The sequence below is a fragment of the Adiantum capillus-veneris genome, chromosome 17 (assembly GCF_014529385.1).
Source record: "Adiantum capillus-veneris isolate H3 chromosome 17, ASM1452938v2, whole genome shotgun sequence".
NCBI classification, from domain to species: domain Eukaryota; kingdom Viridiplantae; phylum Streptophyta; class Polypodiopsida; order Polypodiales; family Pteridaceae; genus Adiantum; species Adiantum capillus-veneris.
The window spans coordinates 7,901,707-7,925,314 of record NC_140947.1 but is presented as its reverse complement, the minus strand read 5'-3'; positions in this window follow the sequence as shown (position 1 = coordinate 7,925,314).

Here is a 23,608-nt window from a genome sequence, read left to right as displayed (position 1 = left end):
ACGACAATTGTTCTATTTACAATATGTAAGATCAAAATTTGTCTTTGTATGTAGAATTGGTATGGTATATAGATTCACTGCTATAGTTGCAGTTAATTTTGTAATTCCAAGGAAAGGACCTGTTACCTGCCACCATGAAAAAAATAGAAGTTCATCAGTACTAGCATCAATTGAGATGATAGGTGTCAACAACCCCCCCGCCCCCCCCTTGATACAATATAAAAAATTACAACAAAAACTAACAACATAGCACAGATCAAGTATTATGTTAAGAGGCCGAATCATTTATTCCCTACAATGTTTGCATCTTTTAATTTCAGAAAAAATTGGGCAGCATCTCCTTCGTAATTTGGATCAATTTTCAAAAGTCTAGTCAAATGCCATCTCATTGGAGACCCTCACATGAGGATTAGGGCACTTTTCAAATCATTGAAGTGATTTTATATTCCTAAAGAATTTATTCACCAAAAAAGGATAGCATCAAAAAGCACTTGACAATTTTGAATGCACCAATGTATACTTAACTTTACAAAAAACGAGTTCCTACAAAATAGTTCATCGAGTTTGCTTTAAGTAAAAATGGTACATATGACATATGTAGAATAGCCAGATTTTAGTATTTTTACAATGGTACTAACCTGTCAAGTAAGTCATAAAGATATCAATATATTATAGTTATCACCAAAATTGACCCTTCAGCAACAAAGCACCAATACTGACCCTTCAGCAACCATCTAGGTCATACCAAAGGAGGAACAATCTAGAAGAGTAGTAAAGGTAACTTAAAAGGAAATCAACCATCCCTAATTATTGTAATCATCTCCCATATGAGAGGAGAAAAACAAGTTAACCATAGCATCATCTTATGTTTTCATGCTCAAAATTTCAATTTTCACAATTTACAATAAAACTCAATAGCATCTTGTTTGTCTGAAGCTAATATTTGCAAAAAACACCAATCATAGCCATCTCTAATGAGATCCTTACATGAGGTTTTATGTCCATCAAAGCTTATAGACAAAAATCTCTAAAGCTAGTGTCATGCTTTCCTAGCTTTCTGGAAGCACCTTGTGTTTAGGACGTGTGTGTTGTTGTTTTTATACTTATATTGTTACAAAACTAGGCACCCTTCTGTTGTATGTGGTTAAAGTACAATTGGGATAGCTAGCTTAATGGTTATTATGTGCTGTCTATTTCATTTTACTAACAGTGATTGCATGATGATTTTTAGATTGGAATTTCGGGAGTTGAGAAGGAGGCTCCAACAAATAATAATCCTCTTGGTCATTTTAGTTTTTCACAGTGTTTTAGACCTTCTATCGATAAGCCACTTTGGCTGCTTTATAAGTAGGACAGTGAGAACTCTCCCTAAGAGGGTCATGCAATAAGTAATGTGTTTCACTCATAACTAAAGTGGAACTAAGTATAAAAGAGGGACCTCCAAAATTTGGCGCCAACAAGTAATATCAAAAATTAAATACCAAACTCCACAAGAGGTGTCATGGAGTTTGGGGCTACAATCTAAATAGGCCTTTCTTGTGTAGATGCCCTAAATTTTCCCCTTCCTCTCTCTTATGCTATGATGAATTTTCCTCACCTCACACAGTCAAAACTGTTTTTAATAATTAGCATTTTAATTGCAAAACCCAAGTCACTATTGAAGTTTTCATTGGTGAGTTTACTCAAGCACATACATTTCTGGTAACACAATTGCATGGTCTGGATATGATTTTGGGAATTCCATTCTGTCGTTATTTGATCCATTGATTAATTATACAACATGTACCATGTCTCTCACTCATAATAATCAAAAGTTCACCATCCAAGCAACACCAGAACATCAAAAATTTTCACTTCTCTCACACACTCAAGACAAAAGAGCAATTTCAAAACAAGGGAAATCATATCTGGTGCTGGTAAATCAAATATCCATTGAAATTGAAGCCTCACATAACTCCTCACATGATTATTTCTCTCACAATGTAATGATTGTGACCTACCACCTGGAATTACCTTCATGCCCAGAAGACCACAAAATATATACCGTGTAAATCCAATTGTACACAGGGAGATACAAACTCAAATCATTGACTTGCTTGATTGAGGACTTATAAGACCTAGTAGTTCACCATACAGAGCTCCAATACTTCTTGTTATGAAGAAAAATGGAACTTTTTGTATGTGTATTGACTATAGGGCTTCAAACAAGATCACCATCAAGAATAAGTTCCCTATTCCTAGAGTGGATGATCTACTAGACAAACTAAAACGGGCAAACATCTTTAGCAAAACTGATCTCAAATCAATGGTATCACCAATTCAAAATGTTTGACCAAGATGTCTACAAAACTGCTTTTAGAACACAAACGGGACACTATGAATTTCTTGTCATGCCATTAGGTCTAACAAATGCACCAGCCACATTCACACGCATGATGAACAGAAGTTTCATTGACCATCAAGATTTTGTGATTGTATTCTTTGATGATAATCTTGTATTCAGTAAATCAAAACAAGAACATAAAGAGCACTTAACATGTGTATTTGATATGCTTACACACAACCACTTGTATCTGAATCCTTAAAAGAGTTCATCTTTCCAACTTGATTGAATATCTAGGACACATTGTATCGGGCAAGGGAATACATGTAGATCCCAAGAAAATTGAAGTCATTCAATCATGGCCTAGACCCCAAAATTTGCATGAACATTTTTCTTTTGGTCTATGCAGTTATTACAGGAAGTTTGTACGTAACTTTGCCTACAAATCTCATTACCTCAATCTCCTGTTAAACAAAAATTCTCCTTATGCATGGTCTGATTTCAAGAAAGTTCCTTTTATGAACTTTCTCCTGTTAAAGAAAAATTCTCCTTATGCATGGTTTGATTTCAAGAAAGTTGCTTTGATAGATGCGCCTGTACTACAACTACCTGATTTTGATAGACCATTCTTTGTCATAGTCACTGATGCTAGTGGAAAAGGTATCGATGCAATTCTTATGCAAGATAACCATCCACTTGCATTTGAAGGTTATAAATTAAACCATCTTTAAACAAAATGTCATAATAACTAATATCTAATTCTCCTAAATGATTTTCTCATGTTAAACTGATCATTTAATATGGGGAAGTGCCAGGGGAGAAAAAGCTAGAATATTGGTTAAGCTGGCTGACCGGCCACAGTAGGGATCCAAAGGATGAAAAATAGCGATTCAAAGGGGGAGTCCATCTACAAAAGAGCAATGTGCAACAATGGGCTTAATGGACCCTAAGGTTCAACCCATTAAGACTTCCAAAATGCTAAGGTTCCAAAATTCAAAGGTTGTGTCCAATGGCTAAGCTTAGGAAAATTGGATGCTTTGTGTGTATACCAAAAAATTCTTCATGCATCCCTACATAGGAGGGGGCGAGCCCTAGAAGTATGAGATGAGAGAGAAACACACACACACACACACACACACACTCCAAGCTCCTTCACACGAACGGAAAGAGGGGCACATGTCAACTCCCTAGCCCAGATGCCCACAAGGTGTACTCAAATCCTATTGGATGGCCATGGAGGTGGACCAATGAGAATTATGCTAGAGTAAATCTAGTTTAATTAGTTTAAAAACACTTAATAAAATAACCAATAAGAATTAAGCTCTCTAGAATACTATTGGACAGTCTCCCAAGGGGTCCAATGAGCATTCAACAACCCAATGGCTTGCCTGATTCCTATTGGCCAGGAGACAAAGGGGTCCCATGTGAGTTTAGTTGCATTAATTTAATTACCTAAAGCTCTCACAAAAGGAGAAAGGGGGAGACATGTCAAAAGGCTATCACTTTTGCTTCTTAAATTTCATTGGAGGCTGGACCAATGGGGTGTCAGAGTGAGCAATTAGCAAGAGGGGTCGACCAAGAGAGAGAGGGGGCTGAATTTTACAAGGAATTATCACTTACACACTCACACTAGTCCATGTGTGGAGTAAGAATACTCTCTCTCTCTCTCTCTCTCTCCTTCTCAAGCTTTAATGGAAAGCTTATCACCTACTTCAAGCTTGTGAGAAGGGAGGCCTACACCAACAACTCTTGGCTTTGTGATGAAAATCCAACCAAGAGCCATGCTCATCTCCTCTACCATGCTAATTACTAAGCTAATCTATGCTAATATGAGTGATTATTTGAGGAGATGTACATCTTTCTCGTAAGACTACTCCTTTTTCCTCTCAATCTACTCTCATACCCTGCTAGCTCTCACCATATTTGAAGGTGTGTGAGGTCTTGGGTCTGCGACCGTGAGGGAATTGATGTTGTGTTTAATAAGTGTTGTGCTTAATGCTTGAAGTTTCCATCTTCATTGCACTAGCTAGTGTTGAAGGAACACAAAGAATTGTATTGTAAACTGTGTCTATTGATGGGAGAAACCATAATACAAAGCCTTTTGGAGGGGGGACCGGCTCCATGTAAATTTGGTCCTTAACTGTTGTCAATAGCTTAATTTCTCTCTCTTTTGAAGTATTGTTCATGCTATCTAACTAGGTGTTATACTTTTTTTGCTCTCTCCACCCAAGCATTCTTGCTATTCTCATTAGGAATCTATTCTAATGGAATGCTCACTATGTTCATGCTATTTTCCGCTATACACAAGTTACTAGGTCGTTAAATGTTACATTGGTCTCAGAGCACAAGGTTTCTCTTTTCTTGCTCAAGAAGGGAGGTCATCAAGCTAGCTATAAATGGTTGTTATTATTAATTGCAAATGAGTAAGTAGAATAGGGATTTTTTACCCTTGCAGTGCGCATGCCTTCGTGCAGATATCGGGGCATCCCCATCAAGAGGTATGGTGTTAATAGTGGAGTCCTACGGGGATTTCCTACAACTTAGCTACTATTGAGCTATTAGAAGCTTGACAGGAGCCGGTGTTGTTTTGGTGTTGAATGACCCTCTCTTATATTCCTTGCAATTAATGGTATTCGAGCCACGGGTACAATAGCTTGAGTGCTTTTTCTAAAGAAGTAAAGAGGAGTAGCAACTAAGGCTTGAAGTGCCAAAGTACACCTAAAAAGTTTACACGTAAAAGTTGTTAGAATGGATGATAATAGTAAAGAGAGTGAAATTAATGTTCATAACTTTGATTTTGCTAATGAGCAGGCTACTAGTGATGCCCCTTTGCTTGTTAACTACCTTGTTTCTAAGCTTCACCAAGCCATGGGCAATCCATCCCTCCAAAGTGAAGTGCAACGGCAGATTCGTGCTCATGGGATTCTCCAAGCTCCCCACCATGACGAGAGAGTACCTAGGAAGCCTCCTTGTGAGACTTCCAAAAGAGGCCTCTCTCCAATTCGGGAAGAAGAAGAAGATCCATACCAAGGTCTCAGAAATTTTCTTCTTGATGATGCATCTCCTTCCCAAAGGAGAACTCAAGATCCCCCACCAAAGGAACGAGAAAGAAGTGAGTCTCCTCCCACCTCAGCAGAGATGGCTCCACAAAGACGGTGGGCTAAACGCTCTCCATCACCTCCAAACCGGAGAAGGGCCATTGCACACTTCTACACACCATAATTCAAAGAGAGATGACAAAAAGAAAGAGAAGAAAAAGGAAAGAAGATGACAGCCTCTTCTCTATCTTCTTCATCCTCTTCCTCTTATGAAAGTGATGGTGAAGACAAAGAAGATCAAGTCAAGAAAAAGGCGAGAAAGAGGTCACCCTCTTCTCCATCTTCCTCAAATTCTTCATCTTCTGAAGAAAGTGATGGTGCAACCTTTGAACCATCAAAAAGAAGAGGCCATAGGAAATCCTATGCTGCATGGAAGAGGTCGTCCAAGATCAAGAAGTTCAAAGAGGAAGGGAAGAGCATCTCTTTCCTTACCTATGATGGCACCTTTGACAAAGTGTTAGCAGCAAGCTAACACAGATACCATTTTTGGAGTTCTCATTGTAAAAACACTTTTGATTTTGATAAATCAAGAATATTGTAACTCCTATTTTTTAGATAAACCTTGTGACTGATGAGCCGGGGCTACAAGCTTCCTGATTGTGTCAACCTATCATTACCCATCTTTGGTAGAGCTCCAAGATTATTAGTTTTGACCACCAAAAACCTTGGGTAAGGTATAAAAGCCAATTTTTGTAAGTTATTATTAAGTTTTGGATAATGAAATACACGGCGTGAGCTAACGACGCTCACTTCTCTCCTTCTCGTGCTTCCTACTCCCTCCCTGGTTGTCACATTGCAGTCGTGTTTGCTGCATTGCAACCGTAGGTAAGAGCTCTACGCATTGACGTAAGCACATCACAGTAATTCATATCTTTTGGCATCGCCGACCCGTGGACTAATTTTACATAAGTAGGAATTTACACTTCAAAATAAAAAACTATGAATAGACAGAATATTGGGGCATCATTGCTAAGCATTTAGATGCATTCTGGGTCGAAAACGACTAGGTGAAAAATCCAATGCTGTTAATAATCACGATTTTGGCACTTGACCTAAACTTGGGTTTGAGACTATAAGCATGTGTGCTTAGGTCTTATAAACATTTCCTAGAAGTTTTGTTACGTTTGGATGTCATTTGATGGTGCAACGGATGTGATTTGTTTGCCGATGCGCGATTGGCTTTTAGTGATTTCAGTCACTTGAGTGTAGCTTGAGTTAGATGCGAGTTTTTAGTTGTTTTTATAGAGATTGACACCCTCGTGTAGCCTCTATGCACTAGTCCAGTCAGCTTCATCCCATGGATTGACAATTTAATCGTGGTTCTCGGTAATACTGCAATAAGACAGGTCGTGAGGTTAGACATGCGTCCCACATTTTGCACCATTGATGGGGATCGAAGAGACCTAAATTAGAGAAATTGTAGGATTATAGAAATATATTAGGATTTTTAAGATGATTGATAGACGAGACAAGTCTTAAGATTAATGCTCAGAAAACCATAAAAAACAAGAAAACAAGTGTTTGTGGACACTTTCCACAACCCCATTGCATGAGAATCTAGGAGTAGGGTAAGTAGGATCCGAGGTTGATTTTAGAACATTGATCTCTCTAAAAGAATCTTTATGAGTTGTTATTGGAAGTACAGAATTTTAGGTCTACGGCTAGAAATAGCACAAAAAGACTCCAAACCATTCAATCCAACTGGTGAGTAAGCTTAAAAGTTGTCTGAACCAGTGGGTAAGCTCAAGGACACTTTGAGGTAAAAATTTCAAGAGTTGGCCAAAACTCAGATTATTTACTTTTTCTTGAATTTTTAGGTCAAATTAAGTTTTGACTTGATTCACAGGCTTGAAATAACTCATAAAAGGACTGTCCTTGAAACAAGTACAAAAATTGGTTCATTTCAAGCCTGAAGTTAATACTTGCGATTATTAACTTGTAGCTTAGATTTGACCAAGGTTCATACCATTGACTCATCCCATGTGTACAAACAAATTTTGTAAAGGCACAAAAGATTTGGATCACCAAACTGGCAAAAAACTAGGTTAAACTAAAGTTTGTACTGACTTTTTGAAACTTGAGTGTAAATTGGGAAAACATTTGTCCAAACTTGTTGAAAATTGATTCATAGGCTTATATTGATGTGATAAACATGTGTACATGGTTAGTTGACCAAAAATATGCAAAAAATTGCAACAAAAGTAAATAATTGTGATTATTTACACATTTTCCATTTTTCAAATTTTTTGACCAAGTAGGCATACCACTAGCTTTACCATGTTGTAATAAGCCCACAAACCAAATTTGGTAAGGTTTGGATCATTGGATTGGAAATTGTGACCAAATTTGCAAAGTTAGTTTGTGGACAGAAAATTGATGACCATTTGACCAAAACTTGTCCAAATTTGTTCAATGGCTAGAGACCTTAACTTAAGGTGTTTAACAAATCTGTATCAAAGTTGAGACCAAAATTTGCAAAAATAGAGCTGGAGTAAATAATCACGATTATTTACATCTGCTTCAAAACTTGCAAATTTGCAAATTTGAGTATACCACAAGGTCAAGCATATCAAGTAGACCACACAAATCAATTTTGGTGGAATTTGGATCACAAAAGTGAGACTTAAGCCACATTCTTGAAATAAGAGTCTACGGACACAAAACAGTTGATAAACTTGAACAGATTTTGTCCAAACTTGTTGAAACTTGCCCAGGGACTTTAATAGGATGTATACTTGGCAAACCAAGCCAAAAAGTGTAAAAGACTGACAAAAGTAAATAATCACGATTATTTACTACTGCTACCTAGGGACACTAGTTTTGATTTTTGAACTTGTACAGTGCTAGATCAACATAATACAAGGCCACCAGGCAATTTTGGGTTCAATGGGATCCGAATTGGTACATGTTCATTCAGTTTTTGAGTTGCAGATTAATCCTTTGATTTTTGCCAAAGTCGAGTTTGAAAATTGCAACGTTGACTTAATTAGCTCGATTTGAAGTGATACACATAGACCAACCACCATAGCTAGCAAAACCTATACTGTCTTTATAGAAGAATAGCTAAATTGATTAAATTTGTACAGGAATCAGGTTGCAGACGAGGAGTCAATAGCTTGACAGAAAGTGCAATCCAGTCAAGTGAAAATTGACAACAAGTCAATCCAAAGGTAAGTACTCTATCCAGGGCTTCGCAAGTCTTATTGAACCTTAGATCTGGTCGTGTACGAGGAAACCAAGGCATACTCGGAGAAACCTCCAGTAGAGTATCCACCGAAGAAAGCGTGAATCAAGGAAATTCCTTGCACACTATTCTTGAAGAAGTCTCAGACACTTTTTTAGACTCAACATCTGAAATGTCTTCCTATTCGACTCACTCGGTAACTGGAAAGACAATGCGCTATAAGCATATACTCTCTTTTTATAAGACTAATCGCCATGTAGCTCACGGTTACTTGGATCCTAACGAAGAGTATGCTATTCGCATTGATGACCATGGTATTGAGTTTTAAGAAGATATTAGGGCAAACAAACAAGGAAAAATGTACATGGACAGAAACGGAACTCGGTATTTACAAGTTGAAAACCCTGACGTGATAGACAAATGGGGGTTAGAAGTAAACACCATTATCCAAGATATGTCAGAAAAAGAAGGACCACCAACTTTAGAATTTGAGGGATACGATTAAGTAGATTTAAACCTTTGAAATGTCTTAGTACGGATAATCCTAGGATCGGAGTCTATTGTTGGGGGGATAGAAACGTAAAAGATCTTCTGTGGACTTTGCATGCCAAATCAAGAAACTAACGGCCATGAATATCATCTATATCTTCAAGATCAAAGATAAGGGATCAGCAGAGCTACCAACCTACCTGTTTAGAGATTGTTATAACAACAACTTTGTTATGATCACTCTTGAGAAGGTCGAACAAACCAAATACCAAGGGTATTTCATAAGGGACTTGAATATTGGGACAAGGACCAGAAAAAATTAAAAGAGATAAACACCGTGAGAGATCATCTGAGGGTAATGTTAAGAAACCAGAAACCACCTCAACACGAAGAAAACCGTGTGACACTAAGGCCAGTCCATAGCTACATGAGTCACTATTTCCAACAAACTGGTTTGAAGGACTTGGAACAGGACCAACTGTCAGGAGACCGGGAGTTGAACCAAATAGACGCGTCAGACCAGCTGATTTTTAGAAATGGGTCAAAAAATACAGTGGATCAGGGGATCCATACGACGACTTAGCAAGCTTTAAGCAAGTGCTAAGAGCTTGGAGTTTGGAATGACATTAGAAGGAAAAGCATTGACATGGTTCCAAAACATTCCACCGAGGTCAATCATGGACTTAAACACATTAGCTCAAGGATTTGTAGCTGCTTGTTCCAAAACGGGGATGAAGCACAATACGGTAGCTCAAATCTACAGCTTTAAACAGAAACATGGTGATTCTGTTAGGGATTTTGCAACTCAACTGAAACAATACATTTCCAGATGCCCAAGGCTAGAGATACTTGCAGAAGAACGACTCGTATCTTTGTTTTAGTGAGACTGCTAAACAAAGAACTTCATGATGTACTCTAGAAGAGTGTGTGTCAAATGCTATTGACTTAGAAGATAGTTGTGATATTTTCAACAAACAAGATTTTCCTAAGGATAACCAAAGTGATAAAACAACATCCACTAAACCAACACAAGTGAAAATAACTATTTTAGCACCGCTTTCAGCCATAGAAGATATGCTCAAAAGGATGAACGACATAATAAACAACATGCAAAAAGCACCTATGAGGGGACCAAGACAAGGGATACCTCAACAAGTACAACCAACTAGGCCACAAAAATGGTGTGCAATCGAAGGTAAATGGACCAACCATGAGACCACCATTGCTACTTCCGACCAAATTACGATGGGAATGTTCAGTACGTACCTATGAGGACACGAGGACAACCCATGTACAGATATCAGCCTAATATGGACCAAGCTAAAAGACCACCGATGGGTACGGAAAGACCTCAACCCATGCTGGTTCAACAACCTCGGTATAATGCAGTGCCTGTATAGTACATGCATCCAAAGGGAGTCATAGAGGAACAAGCACTTGTGCCTGTTACATCCTATGCTGAGCCTAGTCCATCTACAGTAATGGTAGAGTGAGATTGGTATAATTCACATCCACCACCAATGGAGGAACCTGTGACTTATGCTCCACCAGAGCTCGCACCAATGTATTATGTAGATAATCAAGGTGTCAGACCTCCCATGGTAAGACCCATGATTAAGCCAAGGACAAAAAACTATCATAACTATGGTGTAGATGATCATTGGAAAAATGAATGTCCAGATCCTGACAAAAACCTCTAGCAAGTTAAAGCTTATTGCATACAATGTTGCAAAAAGGGAGGACACTTTCCGAAAGATTGTCCTAAAAATCCTTTTAAAAAGGGTAAAATAGTAGTAAACATAGTCCAAGTGATACCTAGTAGCTCATCTGATGATTGTTCTAATCAAGGTAATCACTAGAGCCCATGCTAAGAAAAAGAAACACAACTCCTTTTATGATTTGGAAAATACAAAAATTTTCTCTGAAAGGATCAAAAGAAGCAGAAGCAAAAGATATGAGATGAGAAAACAAAAACAACGGGTTGAAATTGAGGAGAAAGCAAAAAAGCTATTCCAAGAAAAGGTGAAAGAAACTGGAAGCGAAATCAAAGAAACAACCGTGAAATATGGAGGATCAATTTTGGTTGATAAAATTTTTGAGCCTATTAATGCAGCCTTGGAAGCTTATCAAGCGGGACTTAAGGCAGGCCAAAACATGGAAAACAAATGGAAAAAATATCCCTCTTTAGACATGGAAGAAGCTAAGCTTGAAGATTATCAAAATTCGGTAAGAATCACGCAAAAAATGCTGGAAAAACAAAAACCCAAGCTTGAAAGTATCACAAAACCTGAAGAGCTTGTGGTAAGAGACACTAAAGAAAAATCTAAAGTGGTGGTAGAACCCCACCTTGAAACAAAAGAACCAGAAGTTATAGTGCCGGACAACGAAGATGCCTTAAACAAAATTCCATTCATGGAGGAAGACTGGCCAGGACACTTATGGAAAAAATTTAGAGAGATCAATGATGGGAGCCTAACTCTAAAGTCAGCTCCGATAGAGGAAGTTTGGTTAGACAACCTACCTCCTGATATGGACATGGATGTACAACCCTTGTATGGGGATTGCGGATCTGAAGCTTCAGGAATGTCCAAACCATTGACCTTCAAAACATTACCCTCTTACTTGGAGATAACGAAGATGAATCCATAGTGTGTAAGACCACTCAAGTAAAAAGAGTGGAACAGACCCTAGAAGAAGACAACATTCATTCACTCATCTACACCCATCCAATGCACTCTTACTTTGCCAGAACTCTTAAAAATAAGACCATATTTATGGAATGACCTACAAAAAATCCTAGAGAAGGTGGGGATAACGAGGCTCATCACAAAAAAATTGGGAAAATTGAAACACGAAATGGACAACAAAGAGATTCAATCTGTTCCAATGAACAAAGTCGGAGAATACTACAAGGGGAAGAAGGAAACACTACCCTTCTAGTGATATATAATGACATTGAAACCATGGCAATACTGGATAGTGGGGCAGGCATAGCCATAGCCACAAAAGCAATGTGGGAATCCTGGGGATGACCAGCTATTAGACAAACTTGAATGAAATTGAAATTGCCTGATAGACACATTGAAAGACCCTTAGGAATGCTTGAAAAAGTGATAGTTAATTCTTGTGGGATTGAATATCAACGCACTTTTGCCATAGTAGACTTTTGTAAGAAACTCAACTACAAATCATATTGTGAAGACCTTTCATTCGACAAGTATAGCTTATCCAAGATTGGGAAAACAATTATCTGTACTTGAAGCAAGTGGGATCTATAACAAGGGTTAATCTAAAAGATCACACTTATAGAGATGTCATGAAAATGCCCATACAAGACTTTGATTCAGTCTCTTTGGCTGAAACTAAGCTTCCATCTTGGTTAAACAAAGACACTCCTATTTGGATGTGTGGAGCTTCAGAAAATGGGAGCTTAAAATGAGAAGAATGTATCTTAGAAAGGGATTGCACAGACGAAGCCTTTGTACCTTAACCCTTTTCGGAACATTTGTTTGAGCCCTTAGAGTGGACTCAAATTTTAGCAACAATGGATGTATGCATGAATACGTCTATGCCTACTTAATTTTGCAATGAGGACGACTATGACATAATTCCCATCCAAATGATTTCAACCCTCAACATTGAAGATGGAAGTGTGAAACCCAAGGACTTGATGAAAGCTCAACAAGTCTTTTCAAACCTCTACTATGATGCAACAGATGATTTAGATGAGTATTCAGCTACCTCAGAAGATTTCGGGTCAGAAAAAGAACATGTGAGAGCGAATCTACTCTTGAAAGGAGGGGAGGAAAGTTTTTTGACTTGGGCATAACCAGAAATCGAGAAGACAAAAATGATATAGACAAAAAAGAGACACTAGAAACATAAAACAAGACCTATGCCATCAGTCTTCGTTAGGACACAAGTCTTGATGCAGATAGATGCACATGATTATGTCAAGGACAAAATCACTAGCAGATATCCTTCAAACAAAAATCCAAAAATGTCAAAAACATCGAGAAAAACAAGGAAGAATACTCAAGCAAAGCCAAACAAACAGGACAAGGAGCCGATCATGACACGAGTTGAGCGGAAAAAAAAAATCAAGAGTTGAAAAAAGCTATAAAGGAGATATTTACGATCAAAATGGAAACCACAGAAGAGGATGGTAAGGATGTAATGAGTGCTTCATCCCATTACAAAAAGTATACTCTCCAAGATCAAAAAAACATTGTAGAACAACCTGTTAGAGAACTACAGAAACAAGGCGAGTCCTACGAAGGGCCTGAGAACACGAAAAAAATAGACTTGGCTAAACCAGGGGAAGAACCTAGGCCTGCCTACATTGCAAATGACCTAACAGAAAATGAAGAAGAGCTTTTACTAAGCTTGCTAAAAGAATACCGAAATATCTTAGCTTGGTCTTACAAGGATCTCAAGGGTGTTGATCCAAAAATTTGTCAACATACCATACCCATGAGAGATGATGCAAAACCAAGTAGACAAAGGCCATACACATATAATGAAACATTTTCCAGGAAGATCAAAGAAGATATTGAAAAACTAAAAGAGGCCGAATTTATTTGCAGAATTGAACACATAGATTGGGTGTCTCCAATTGTGGCAGTACCGAAGAAGAATGGGAAATTACGAGTGTGTGTCAATCTCAAAAAAGTGAATGAAGCTACCATTAGAGACAATTTTTCTCTTCCAATCACTGAGCATGTGCTAGAACGAGTTGCAAGAAAAGAAGCTTACAATTTTTTAGATGACTTTTTGGGATACAATCAACTTTTGATTAACTCAAAATATCAACATAAAATTGCTTTTGCAACGGAATGGGGTATTTTTGCCTATCGGGTTATGCCCTTTAGGTTAACTAATGCTCCTACCACATTTCAAAGATTGATGAGCCATGCTTTTAAAGAATATCTTAGGAAATTCTTGGAAGTGCATATGGATGATCTATGCATTCAAAAAGGTATTTGAAAAATGTAGACTTTATAGATTTGTCTAAATCCTAAAAAGTGTACATTCATGAGTAGACAAGGAAAACTTATTGGACATATAGTGTCTAAAAATGACATAGCTACTGACTTGGATAAAATTCATGTTATTGCTGATTTGCCTAGACCAAAAATAGTAAAGGGGGTTCAAGCCTTCATGGGGCATTGTGGATATTACAGACGGTTCATTTATATGTACGTTATAATTGCAAAACCCATGTATAGCTTGAATACAAACTTTGAATGGACTGAGGCATGTGAAGAATCCTTCATGAAGCTTAAGCAAGCTCTCACCCCAGCTCCAATATTGAAAGCACCAGATTGGAATAAGATATTTCACATACATGTACATTCGATTACAAGGACGCTATACTCTTGTAGTACAAAATGGATTGTATACTAGCTCAACCAAGAGACAAGAAAATTGACTTTCCTAATTCTTATGCTAGCCGCCAGTTGAACATGGAAGAAAAGAATTACACTACCACTGAAAGAGAAGGGTTAGGAATGATCTATGCCATTAAAAAGTATAGACATTACCTATTAGCCAACAAGTTTGTGTTCTTTGTATACCACCAAGATTTGTTGTATTTGGTCAGCAAGCCATGCAGCACAAGAAGAATAGTGAGATGGTTCATCATTCTTCTAGAATTTGATTTCACTGTGGTTGTAAAAAAGGGCACTACACATCAAAGAGAAAATCATTTGTCAAGGATTATATCAGGAGAATCACCTAAAGGTGTAGACGATGATTTACCAGAGGCCTATTTGTTCTCCGTGGAAATGATACCTCGATGGTTGGAAAACATGGTGTCATTGATGACAATAGCTCAAATGGATTCACAAATACCACTTCCTATTACAATCAGATTAATCGAGCAATCGGCTATGTATCAGTTACTAGCTGGTAGGCTATACAAAAGAAATCGAGATGGAATATTGCTCTTATATATTAATCCTGAAGAGAAAAATCAGTACCTAAGTCGAGCACATATTACCATAGTAGGACTTCACTCTGCGGAAGATCAAACTATGCAAAGAATCTTGAGACTTGGAGTATTTTGGCCAACTATGAGGAGTGATGTTTGATCTTTTGTAAAGGATTGTCCTCAATGTCAAAAAAAAAAACCCATACCTCATGTAACATTGTTTCAAATGTTGCATGTTCCTAAGTGGAGTAACTATCTGGTTACTTACTTATCAAGCCGAACATTTCCTGAGGATATGAGTAAACGATATCAAAGAGCAATTAAAACTGAAGCAAGAGACTATGCTCTTATTGGAAACCAATTGTATCAGAGAGGTAAGGATCAACATTTGCGTCTTTGTGCGCTGACATTAAGGGTAGCTAAAAATCTTCAGTGGACTGGACATGAATTGTCAGAAAGACTTGAATATTAGAAAAGCTAGATGAGCAAAGCCTAACTGCCGTAGCTCACATCTATGCACAAAAGTGGAAACAATAACAGTTTTTGATTCCCGTCTAATAACAAAAATCTTCAAGAAAGGGGACTTAGTTTTAGTCTATTTCCTTAAGCAACACATTCCAAGTTTAATAAAAAGGGAAACGGACTGCTTATCATTGAAGATGTATCTCCAAGTGGAGCAGTTAAGCTATCCACCCTAGATGGTGAACCAATGGCTAATTGGATTAGTGGATGTCGTTTAAAGAAATACAATTTACCGCTAACCAATGAATTGCTAGAAAGAATGCATGCAGCCAAACAAAGGAGGATTAAATGATAGCAGGTTATTGATGAAGTCCAAGAGGAAGCTCGGCTTCCTCTCTTGGGGGAACTCAAATGGAAAGCTACTCTCAAGAATCAACAGATACCGATTCCCATCAACACTCTGGAAATAGATGACCGACAATGGGAATTGCCTAAAGATGCGGTGTCATGAAATGATGAATGGTTAGATGGAATGGACCTGTGTATCAAAGTACAACTCAACAATCATAGCACAAATTCTTTGGTCCACACAGGAGCTAGAGTAAATGCATTCAGTTATTCCATTTACAAGAAAGCAACAAGTCAAGCATTGACAGTAGGAATAGCGACAATAAAAGGATGCAACAAGAACCCAACACCAACATTCGGAGTAGTCAACTTGAACGTGATAGTACATGGATGTTCATGCACTCATCAGTTTGTATGCTTACCAGATGAACACATGGATGAGACAATGATTCTTGGAATTCCTTGGATGCAGACGTACAAGGCAGTACCATATTGAGATACAAATTAGCTCAAGCTATCACCTAAAGGAGGGCAACTCATTGTTCCAATTGCACCAAGCAACGAGGAATGGAAAGGAAGAAATCATCAGACCAAACCACGAAGTAATCAATCTTCTCCATCCTATAGACAAGCAAATGCTACAGGTAGCATGCAAGGAGTCAGGAAAATTTGGGTACCAAAAGCACTGCTTAAGGACAAGCCGATTCAAATCTGGGTGCTCGAAATATCACCGACAAAACCAAATAAGGTTCCAAGGGTTTAAACACAGAGACGAGCTTCTCTGAGCAAGGAACCTAACTTGAAATGGATTTGGCAGAAAAAGGAGCACTTATCTTCTCCACAAACCGTAAAACCAATCAAGCAATGGAGAGTTAAGTCTCAGAAGACTCCACCACACCATTCCACACCAAGCATACCAGCCTACCAATGGCGAGAAAAAGCTCGACAACAACCAAAAGTCCTACCAACAGCTCAGGCAAACAGCGTGCTAAAGCATCCTGCCATGGTACAATCAAACAAAGAGCACACAGTCTACAAGATTTGCTCTTTGCAAGACAGCATCAGAAAGCCTGGACATCAGAAACCCTTGAGTTAATTACTCAAGACCCAACTTTTGCACAACATATTTGTTTGAACTACATTGATCTTCAAAGCATGCCAATCAAGGCTATGCATAGACATGATTGTTCAACCCATGCACACAGTCGTTCCGGAGTACACCATCTAGGAGGGGTGGAAGGGCACTAAGTAATTAAGGGTAATGTTTGAAGAGGGAGGAAGGACTCGGATTTCATGGCCTAGTAGGACTAATGGGGTATCTGGGAGAAAATGGTTCGGGAATTCCGGGTATAGATATCCCAGGTAGGCTAAAACCACCTCATTTCCACTTGTTACCTTTGTAGAGAGAGCTTTTCCACCTCTTTCGCACGTACTTTTTAGAGTCTACAATTGCCCGTTTTCAGCAGCATCTCACACGAAACATGAGAGGTAAGTTCTTTACTCATCAATGATCCATTTTGTATGGCCGGTAGCTAGTCTTAACCCCTAGAAAAAACCCTAGAATCCGAGAAATGCACGAAGACTTACAACCAAAAACTGACTGTAGTGGCCTGTCAGCTCGACCAAATCGGATGAGATTTGAATTGTAGCATGCCCTAACATAATAGAACTTTTCTATATCATCAGTTGACCATTCGGCAGGGGTCGAGGGGGTCCCTAGTAGAAAAGCTAGGTTTTTTACAGATGCCATAATTTGGTTTTGACTCCATAGACAGCTTGCCTACAAGGTTTATATACAATGTATATGATTGGTTTCATTAAATCAATCAAGCAAAGCCCTCGAAAAGCACAAAATGGCTCGAAGGCTATAAAGCGTCCAATTCGACATACGACGTCAAATTGACTCCAAATGAGCCAAAATTGGATGAGTTGCTTCACACCTATGTTGCGGACAAGTCTAAAGCCTCAAAAGTGACTGACCAACTCAACAGGCAGTGTAGTCACAGAAATCAGAGATTTCAAAGTTGAAAAAGCACAAACTGATGCCAGTAAGACCAAACTTTATCAAATTCAATTTAGGACTTGTTTTAGGTGTATAGAATGTGTTTATGTCAAAAAATTTAAGTTTTGCAAGAAAAATATGACTGCTGTAAATAATCGCGATTATTTACTTTTACACTATTTTTGCTTGGAAATTGTATCAGCACCTCACCTATCAATTGTACACACCTATTACATGCCAAAAATCAAGTATGAGACAAAATGATCACATATAACTTGGAAAATTGCCAAAGAAAGCAAGGAAGTCTTTGCAAGCCAAATTCTGAGTTATGGACCACTTTTTTTTAACCAAATCACCTCATATCCCATGTACAAGTTGTATACAATGCTTAGAACCAAGTTGTACAAAAAAATGTTGATTTCGGTAGCAAAGTTAATAATCGCAATTATTTACTTTCATGTCAAAATGGGGGAATTTTACTATTTTTCATCAGACATCCAAAGTAAATGATGTGTTAAGCCCACTAGCCAAGTTTGAACCAATTTGGAGCTTAAAATCCCAAATTTCCTTTATATCTACTGTTTCAGAGAACTAAAGCCAAAATTTGGTACCATTTTCACTCTATGCATCCAAATGAGCCCATATTTCACTCAGAGTATGTATTTGGTATATACTTCAAGCCTGCAATGCCAAATTTGCAAAAAGTTGAAAAAATTACTCGGATGCTGTAAATAATCACAATTATTTACTTTTGTTGCAATTTTTTGTTTTGACTTTACAATTTTGTTCCTTACATGTTTTTATGCATCTATGCTTGTTCAAAAATTGATTTGAAGAAAATTGGACCAAAATTGTCAGCATTTTAGACTGAAGGACACTTCAGAGAAAAATCTTTCAAATCTAGTAACTTTGACACTCTATTCACTGAACAGGAGCCATGCAAGCAGCAGAGAGGGCCAAGAAGAAGCTCAACTAGAAAGAAAAGTTGCAAGAGCTACCCGCATACCAACTGGACCTCGATTCAATCTAAACCGCCAAAGCAACTTATCTTTCAAAATAACAGCTTGAGGAGCATCACGCCACAGTATTCATTGGAAGATTCAAGAGCGAAGAGGGACATCAAGTAGAGCTGCAACTTCTACCAAAAGAAGTGTATGATGTCGCTGCAAAGCCTGAGACCAAAGAAGCCAACCGAAGGCTAGGACTCAAAGATTTCTATGAACAAGAGCTGTGCAGAGTGGAATTCTAGAAAGCTTATGAGCTTGTGTCCATGATCAAAGAAGATGGAACCGCTCACATTTTTGACCCCCAAGGTAATAAAGTTGAAGTGGTAACTACCAAGGAGATAGTGGCAGAAGCACTCAGACTGCCCACAGAAGGAATGACAATGAGGGCAAGAGACAGGAAAATGATTGGAACTTTCACTAAAGAGACAACCGAAGCCACCTTTGTAGACCTTATTCACAAATAGGTGGAGGAGCCCGCAAGGTATCAGCATTTCCATTTCCTTGCTAAGATTTCGCCAAGGTATACCACGCCCAATCATGCGATTGCCACCACATTTACGCAAGTCCTCAAGTCAACAACCAAGCAGCCGATTGACCACGCACAATATGTTTTGTCCACATTGAAAGTGACAAAGAAGGAAGGAAGACACATACCTGGGTGCACTAGAAGTTTTGACCAGGATTGCATACCATGCCATCGGCATGGCTAACAACCTACAACCTGCCCCAGATCAAAACACTTGGATAGTGTCAGCTCAACCATCTCCTCGAGATACAAGACCTGCTAAGAGATCCTACAAGTCAGATGAAGAGTTTGCTGAGAGCTCGCCAGAATGGCGCAGCTGTGATAGCTCAGATAATGAGAAAAAAGAGCACGATGGGAGAAAATGAAGAGAAAAGCTATGGCAGCACACCAAGAGGAGCCTGTTCAAAATCAAACCCGATTTGAAAGAGAGAAACACTCATATCAATGCAGCCACCAATCACAAGGAAAGGACTCATAAAAGTGGGTGCCTATTGGGCTTAAAGGACCAAGAACCAAGCATCACACCAGGAAGCAGGCTGAAGACCCCACGGAATCCCTGAAACGGATGTATCAAGAAGCGGAAGCTTTAAAGCTGAAAGAAGTACAAGAAGCAGCAAGTAAAGCTAAAGAGGCAGCAGAATAGCAAAAGCAAGCAGAGGAAGCCATTGCACAAGGAGAAGAACAACATGCTCAAGGTGATGTGTCTCCCTGCATCTCTTCTCCTATTTTCGAGCACCAAGATCAGTACCCGATGTTGAGCCCACCACCATCACCGGCAGTTAGAACCACAACAACTGAGCCAACAAAAGAAGCAAAACTTGAACAGGAAAAAGCAGCTGAATCTACGCAAGAACTTGAACAGGAAAAAGCAGTTGAATCTAGACAAGAATTTGAACAACAAGAAGCAACAAAATCCGCACAACAAGCAGTTGTATCTACTCAAGAGCAGCAAATAGAGAAAGAGCCAGAGACAAAAAAGACAGCAAGTCCTACACAGAAGAGGACACCGCAAAGTTTGAGCACACAAGAGAACAATAGGACGAGGAAACACCCTCTACCTCAACACAAAAAGAGAAGGCCGAGGCACCACCCTCTACCTCAATGGAAAAAGATCAGTAGCCACAAGGGCAACAATAACAACCACCCGTCATGGTGCAGCTGCCAGCCAAAGGACACCAAGAATCTGCAGAAACATCAAGACAATTAGCACAAAATGAACACTGGGGCAGTCAAATGACGAAGTCATCCTGCAAGTTAATGAGTATGCTAAGCAAATGTAGGAGATGATAGAACAACTTCGCTCAACAGCGCTTGGTCATAGCACAAGGGCCAAAGAGTTAGAGATGGCGATTGACGCACTCCAAGGGGAGCTGGACGACACACTCAATGTCATCACCGATCTACAGAGGCAAGTGCAGGAGTTGAGAGAGGAAGCTAAACAACATCAGCTCGCAAGAGATAAGCAACATAAAGAAATGGAGAAACTGGGTGAGTTGCTCACAAAACTATCAGATGCATGCAAAGCAAAGGATGATGAGCTACGGAATTTACAAATGAACTTCGAACTACAACCCTATCAACTCAAAAGATCCAAGTACAGTTAGATGTAGCCATTGCTTCCCTACAATACTCAGAACAAAGAATCAATGATCAGGCGATATTCTTGTGATAAATACGAGAAAATCTAGTCGTTGCCTTGATCAAGGGAACGTTCAAGGTCTACAAGGCATTAGAAAAGAAAAATAAAGACCTCGAGTTGGATCTAAAATTGGAGCAGTCTCAGCGCAGAGACCTTGCCTTGATGCGGGTCCAAAGAGAAGATGAGCTGCTGAAGGAGATAGCTAAACTCAAAAGCGTCAACCAGCTACTGAGAGAGGGACGCCTGGAAACGCAAGAAGAGGCAGGCACTTTCGAGCAACCTCATATAGAAATCCCCTCAATTTCATTTGCCAAGATGGAGACACAGTTAACAGTAGAGCTGAGTTGCGAGGAGGAGTTTCAAATACCCATTATCGAAGCAGACACAGTGCCCATGGTCCAGCTCTCAAAGGTTGAAGAAGATGCACTGAAAGAAAAAGTTACACAAGAGGTAGATGAGCAATGGAAGGCAGCAATGGATTGGGAGCTGAGAGTACTTCATTTCGTCAATGTCACACAACTCACTCCCAATCAAATAAATGCGCAATGGCACCAATATTCCCTGTTGTATTCTCTGATTAAAGTGGAGTTGTTGCAAGTAAAAGAAAGGCTTTACACTGACATGAAAGTCAAGGGTGCAAATCAAGACCACCCAAAGTGGAGGTTGAGCTGGCTGAACAAGAATCCAAGGTACTTGATTCTGTTCACAAGAGCACCTGCGGCCCTGCAAAAGGATCCTACCTTCCATCCTGTACCAAGTGTAAGGACCTGGAGAGCACATGAGGTACTACTAAAGAAGCGACCAACTTGGCTGAATTACCCCAGATTGCCTACTCCAGAAAAGGGATAGCCGATTGAAGAATACATGGTGAAAACCCTAAAGGGCGCCATGTCATTCTTTAAAAGTCTACCAGATTTGTCATGTGCTATGTTATACAAAATTTGTCGAATGCTGCTCACCTGCATCAAAGTGTTCAATGAGCCAGAGCAAGCAGGCACCCCTTGGATGTCATTCCTCGAGGGTAACAAAGGGTTGTGCTATGATCTGAGTGGACAAACTTCCAAAGAAGTCCTCTATGGCTTCTACGCCAGGTGTATGTTTCTACCTTCTCACAATATGTTGGCATTCGAGGAAGCGTCTACATGGGATTCTTCACTTGGTGAATGAAAATATTTGGGATAGTGATCAACAACCTGACATCAAGGTTTGTAGGTTACTCAGCAGTGGAGTTGAAGAACAAAGTCACCAATGCAATTTTTGCAAGTACCCGATAAAGAGGAAAAAATCAGATACCAAAAGGCACTCAATGCTCTTAAAGACCGCCTCGCCAGCCCTCAACCCAAAGACTACTTCAGCCCATAAAGTTGTGTCAAGGGACGACACAGGCGAGGAGGGGGGAAATGTTAGTAGCAGCAAGCTAACACGGATACCATTTTTCGGAGTTGTCATTGTAAAAACACTTATTATTTTGATAAATCGAGAACATTGTAACTCCTATTTTTCAGATAAACCTTGTAATTGATGAGCTGGGGCTACAAGCTTCCTGATTGTATCAACATGTCATTACCCATCTTTGGTAGAACTCCAAGATTATTAGTTTTGACCACCAAAAACCTTGGCTAAGGTATAAAAGCCAATTTTTGTAAGTTATTATTAAGTTTTGGATAATGAAATACACAGCGTGAGCTAATGGTGCTCACTTCTCTCCTTCTCATGCTTCCTATTCCCTCCCTGGTTATCACACTGCAGTCGTGTTTGTTGCATTGCAACCGCAAGTAAGAGCTCTACGCATTGATGTAAGCACATTACAGTAATTCGTAGCTTTTGGCATCGCGGAGTCACGCACTAATTTTACATAAGTAGGAATTTACACTTCAAAATAAAAAACTAAGCATAGACGGAATATTAGGGCATCATTGCTAAGCATTTAGATGCATTCTGGGTCGAAAATGACTAGGTCAAAAATCCATTGCTATTAATAATCACGATTTTGACACTTGATCTAAAGTGAGATTTGAAACCATAAGCATGTTTGTTTAGATCTTATAAACATGTCCTAGAAGTTTCGTTACGTGTGGATGTCATTTGATGCTGCAATGGATGTGATTTGTTTGCCGATGAGCGATTGGCTTTTAGTGATTTCAGTCACTTGAGTGTAGCTTGAGTTAGATACGAGTTGTTAGTTGTTTTCCGAGAGATTGACACCCTCTTGTAGCCTCTATGCACTAGTCGAGTCATCTCCATCCCATGGATTGACAATTTAATCATGGTTCTTGCTAATATTGCAATAAGATAGGATACTGAGGTTAGACACGCGTCTGATACAAAGTCTTGGCCTTTATCCAACAATTCCATGCGGCATTTGGAGATGAGGGCTTCACGGAGTCCTCTAAGCTATGCCATGTAGCTATGCACTTTCAAATGTCCGCCAGGCTTTTTGGCCACCGATGCCAAAGACAAAGTACTCACCGAATGGCAAAGCTTGAAGCTCTCTCCCTACAAATCCATTCACAAATATGTAGACAAGTTTTGAACCTAACTGTGCTTTAACAAAAGAAAATATAAACAATCACAAAGAATTAGAATTATCCAATTTTC